A 6,000-nucleotide genomic window follows, 5' to 3' on the forward strand; every position below is an offset into this window, starting at 1 on the left:
GCATGTGATTACAAGTTTAACCATAAAAAGTTACCAAAACGTTTATCATCTGCATGAATTTTAAGGCCTGTAACTAATGTTTCATTTGTAACATTGCTCTACCCAATTTATCAGTGCATGTTATTGGTTTATTATTTGTTATGCAGATGCACTTCCATACAATATTATCCCAATCAATCTCATTCACTATCCTTCGGCTTAGTCAGATTACAATTATCAGGAATCATCACAGGGGAATGAACCGCCAATTACCAGCTGCAATCCAATCAATCTAAAATTACAAATTCTTTAAAAATAGAGCTATTCAAGTCATCTGATTAAATTATACTCTTTATAATTGCAGAATATATATATATATATATATATATATATATATATATATATATATATATATATATATATATATATATATATATATATATATATATATATATATAAAGCGCACCTATTTCACCCCCTTTTCAAGATTTAATTTACGTCTTTTGTGTCTCAGGAATGTGCCTGTAAAGTTTCAGCTTAAAACACCCGTCAGATTATTTATTAAACCTTTCAGAATATTGGATTTTCTGCTCTGAACACAATGTAGCTGTTTTTGCTGACTGTGCCTTTAATGCTAGTTCTCCCCATTCCTGTCAGAGTGTGCCTCAATATCCGGCTGGGTCAGATAAACAGCACAGTGACAGACATGAGGGAAGTAGATCTCACGTAACGTTTGTGTAAAATACTAGAGTAAGAACTTTCCCAATGATTATTTGATGTATTTGTTGTAAAATTAATTCAGGCCTTTCTGCAACGATAAGTCTTTACAAAGTTCACGCTCACACACAGTGCGAACATTTAATTTTGCACTGTTTTTGCAGGGCAAATGTGACAGGATACAGGTTAATATCCACTGCTGTATGGATATCCGTTAAGTTAATGTACAAAATAAACATGATTTAACGTCCACAAACCGTGATTGAAGCGACTTCTTTTATAATTATACTGACATGCGGCTGTGGTGATAAAGATGGTAAAATCGCTGTAATTCATTAAAAATATGCACTGTTTTAAAAACGTTTTAAACTTGTAAAACTCATTCTTGATCATATTTGATGATGATCACAGCGAGCTCAACAAATCTTTTAATCATAGTTGTTTTGGGCATGTCCTGTCTAGTTGATATGATTATACACGTTACTACAGAGACATGTTAATACGTGGCTGTCAATCAATCCAGTGGGCGGGGAAGCCACACTCCTATGTCATGTTGCGGTGCATGGGGCTTCAAAATGGGCAGGATTTGGATCCTATTTTAACATCAGGAAATAAATTTTAAAAAGAGACTTATTGTGTTTATATCAACTCAATATGACTGTGGACACACTATACATACACACAGTTCTGTCTAAACAGCTTACAAAAGATGATTTTCATCATAGGTGCCATTTAACACAAATACTAAAACATATATTTCCTCGTAAACGGCAACATGCCAGACGTAAAACGTGGAAGAAAAAAAACTATGTTTGGAAACTTCCATCCTCACTCCTCCGCTCTCTCCTTCTCATATATCACACCTCAGTCTGTGTAGCAGAACCCTCAGCAAATCCGCTCAGACGCAACTGTTGACAACTGCCGCTGAGAGGCATCTTAGTATTCTCACTTCAGACAATGAATAGACTACAAATATTCACACGCAAGGCCCATGAACAACTCAGGCTAATTAACATACTAATGAGGCCTCTAAGCTAACGAATTCCGCGTGCTCATTAGAGAAAAAATTGGAGCTAGTCAGTCATGTCTGCGAGTGTGTATACAAATTTATGTATTTTTGTCGCACACACAAACACTGTAAAACTAAATGCCAGACAAATGCATGACAGCAAGTTTGCCACAACCAGCATATCTGCTTCCCAAAGCTGTGCACTGCAAAAGAAAGAGTTTTTGTCTTGTTTCTAGTCCAAATATCTAAAACTTATTAAATATTGCAGCATTTTCTTGACAAGGAAAACATGTTGTTTTGTTTTGTTTTTAAAAATAATAAGCCGGAATGAAGTAGGTTTTTGCTTAAAATAAGCAGAATAATCCGCTAGTGGGGTAAATAAATTAAACTTGATTTCGGTTTGAAATAAGATTATTTTACTTGGCAGATTATTTAGCTTGTTTTACATAAAAACTCACTTAATTTTGACTTATTTTTGAAAACAAAACTATATTTTTCTACTCATCTAAAAATGCTCCTTTATTTAAGATTTTTAAAAGATATTTGGACTAAAAACAAGACCAAAACTGTAAGTAAGAAAGGCTTTTTTTTTTTTTTTTTTTGCTATGTGACTTTCGCCGACCTGGAGAAGCAGCAGCAGAAGTGCTACACATCTCTCAGGGTAACAGGAGACGGCGAACTAGAGAAACCCACAAGCACCAGCCTCCCCCCATACTATTTTAAGAAATGCCCAGTTGGGGCGACACCTGATAGGGATATAAACAGAGTGTAGGAGAGTGTGGCAGGTGGCAGCTGTCCTGAATTAATCACATATCTCAGCAAATTCTCCTTACCTGTTCAGAAACCTCAACAGAACCCGAGGAACCCACATCAGAAGACTGACTCAATTCCATAAGCACATCTTACAAAATATCATAAGTATGGGTTTTACCAACGTTTCTGATATAAATGCAGCTTGAGTGACCCTAACAGGGGAACCAAACCTGTCACGCTGAGATTGTGCAAAAGCATGAGGTGAGCAGGACGTTCAGAAACGCACGTAGAAAAGCGAACAGAGGAGAAAACAGTCAACAGACTACAAATGGATTCACACTCCGCCTCGAGTGACAGTTCTTTTTATAAATGATCCATGCAAATTGTAAGAAATTTAAGTGCTTTTGAGGGAAAAACACATTTATAGGAAATAAATTATTAAGTTTGCCTCCCTTCGGGATATTTTAAGTAGGACATGATAAAATTATTAACTTGGGGTCCGTGCGCCAGTCAAATAAATTCACTTGCGTCTCCGAGTGATCCAGAAGTGTTTTGGATTGAATAAAGCGAGTCATTCATTCCAGAGTCGAATCAAATTCATGTTTTAGACTCACTACGAGGAACCGCTTCAAAAGAGAAACTACGTCGTGGGCGACATGGGTTTTTGAGTCAATCAAAAAGAACCGATTCCCAAGAGTCATTTGTTCAGGGATCTAAACACACCGGCCACTAGATTCGGTTGTGCTGCCGCTTAATAGTGCAAGAAACACTATCAATAGTATTTTAGTAGGATGATCTGTCCGCATTATTGAATCAATGCATTTTTGCAAAACACATGTAAGGAAAAACATATTAATTAAGAAAACTGGACTGATAACATACACAAGCTAACACCGTAAACTACATCCACATATTCTAGCTTAAATATAAATGAACCACGATCAGCAGGATCCTTTCTGGAATCACTCCTATGCTGAATTCGGCACTGACAGTGATGATTTTACGTTTGGGTGGCATTGAGGAGGAAAGGATCCTGTGACGCAAATCTGGAGACATTCTCTGTCCACGGCAATCCCACATCGCGCTGATCATCACATTCAGTCTGAACAGAGTCTGCGGTTTACCGAGGCTTTCGCTTTATTCCAGCTACCCCTAAATAAAGCCGGTGGCGCCTCGAACTGCACTAATTATCGCTGACTAACCAATAGCGACGCACAAGCGCATTGAACGGAAGGTACGTACCTGTGATTTGAGCAAATGAGGAATGCTTTCCTCCTAAATGATTTTCGGCAACGGCAAATATTCCAGCCAGGTCCGTTTCCTCTCCGTTAAGCGTGCAGCTGGCTGCTCCTCGGTGGCAGAAATACCCCAGGGCCGCTTTCGCCCTCCTCACTCGTGCGCGCACGCACACGCACCGACTCCGGTGCCTGCCCAGTTCCGGCAGATCGATGGAACCGGCGAAGTGATGCCTCTTTCCCTCGCGCGGCTCTGATGGATGCGCCGGTCACCGGGGCTGTCAGCGCGCGCTCAGATCGAAGCGCCGTTGAAAAATGGACCCTTGGAGTCCATGTGATCGGTTCTTCCGCGAGCCCCGAGCAACAGCGGCGAACGAGCGCTCGCGCCCCCTCCTCCCTCTCTCTCGTTATAGCGCAGGAAACAAGTTAGTGTTCTCACAGGCGAGCGGGCCTCGTTTCATTTCATGACCAAGCATCCCGATTCAGCACCAGTGCAACCGCTGCATCACAAACCCTCATCCATCAGCAGCATCTGTGCACTTCATCTACAGGCGTCGCGTAATTACCGCTTCATCTGAGAGCTGAGAGCGAGCGCGCGCGGCTTGACCTGCTCACGCATCACGAGAGGGAGAATTTTAAGATGGCAAATATTGAGAATTAAAGTCACCTCTCCTCCCCCCCCCCCCCCCCCCCCCCTCAATCTCCGCCTCCCTTCTCCAGATTTCGCCTTGGAAACACACCCTCCGCCGAACACACGCGGACACACGCGCCTACGTCATCGCATCAGCTGGGACCGTGAAGATGCATCATAATTCATGTGCATGTAATATCGCATCTGCGCGCGTGCCTTGAAACACTGCAAAAGGACCACGTACGATCAGAAGTGGAATAATTACATGGGGGCAAGAGATCAAACATATTATATTTAGTCTCTAGATTACATACGGTCCAAAGGTTTCCTTATAGCATATACCTTTGCTTATAAAAAAATGTAAAAAGATTTTGTGATTTTGCACTGCTTACAAACCGATATTAGCCAAATCTGAATAACCAAACAATTTTCTCATAGTCTGAATTGGATCACAAACTTCTCCATACACTCACCGGCCACTTTATTAGGTACACCTTATCATTTTCGGGTTGGACCCCCTTTTGCCTTCAGAACTGCCTTATTCCTTCGTGACATAGATTCAACAAGGTTCTGGAAATACTCCTCAGAGATTTTGCTCCACATTGACATGATAGCATCATGCAATGTGTTATCCTGCTGAAAGTAGCCATCAGAAGATGTGGTCATAAAGGGATGGACATGGTCAGAAACAATACTCAGGTAGGCTGTGGAGTTGACGCGGTGCTCATTTGGTACTAATGGGCTAAAAGTGTGCCAAGAAAATATCCCCCACACCATTACACCACCATCACCAGGCTGAACCATTGATACAAGGCAGAATGGATCCATGCTTTCATGTTGTTGACGCCAAAATCTGACCCTACCATTTGAATGTCGCAGCAGAAATTGAATTTCATCAAACCAGGCAACATTTTTTACCAGTCTTCAATTGTCTAATTTTGGTGAGCCTGTGCAAATTGTAGCCTCAGTTTCCTGTTCTTAGCTGACAGGAGTGGCACCCGGTGAGGTCTTCTGATGCTGTAGCCCATCCGCCTCAAGGTTAGAATTGTTGTGCGTTCAGAGATGCTCTTCTGCATACTTCAGTTGTAACGAGTTGTTATTTGAGATACTGTTGCCTTTCTATCAGCTGGAACCAGTCTGGCCATTTTCCTCTGACCTCTGGCATCAACAAGGCATTTGCCCCCACAGAACTGCCGCTCGCTGGATATTTTCTCTTTTTGGACCATTCTCTGTTAACCCTAGAGATGGTTGTAAGTGAAAATCCCAGAATATCTCCCTGATTTTGATGCTCGGTTTGAATTGCAGCAGATCGTCTTGACCATGTCTACATGCCTAAATGCATTGAGTTGCTGCCATGTGATTGGCTGATTAGAAATTTGCGTTAACAATTGGACAGGTGTACCTAATAAAGTGGCCGGTGAGTGTATATTGCTGTATAAAAATTGTTACAATTAAATGCAGATTGCCCTGTAAATAAAAATATATAATTTTGTCCCACTCGTCATTTTGTCATCCAAACCTTTATGTCATTTTTATTTATTTATATATATATATTTTAATTTTACCATATTTACAACACACAAATGCAATACAAGACCAAATAGTATCAAGCAAATGTACACAGTAGACAAGATCAACCATTACCCTGACTCCTATAACCTCTAATGTTATAATAC

The 6,000-nt window shown here is 40.7% G+C and overlaps 1 protein-coding gene across 4 annotated transcripts in view; it reads right to left on the bottom strand.

Moving 5' to 3' along the window:
• slc8a3 (solute carrier family 8 member 3) overlaps positions 1-4,330 on the bottom strand; it is a 96,179-nt gene extending 91,849 nt beyond the window's left edge. For all 4 annotated transcript variants that reach the window (XM_005156998.6, XM_005156999.6, XM_009307477.5 and 1 more), the window contains exon 1: positions 3,701-4,330. The gene's annotated coding sequence lies outside the window, so the exon portion shown is untranslated. The remainder of the gene's footprint in view (positions 1-3,700) is intronic.
• Between the last annotated feature and the right edge of the window lie 1,670 nt (positions 4,331-6,000).

This window comes from Danio rerio, chromosome 13, assembly GCF_049306965.1.
Source record: "Danio rerio strain Tuebingen ecotype United States chromosome 13, GRCz12tu, whole genome shotgun sequence".
NCBI classification, from domain to species: Eukaryota; Metazoa; Chordata; class Actinopteri; order Cypriniformes; family Danionidae; genus Danio; species Danio rerio.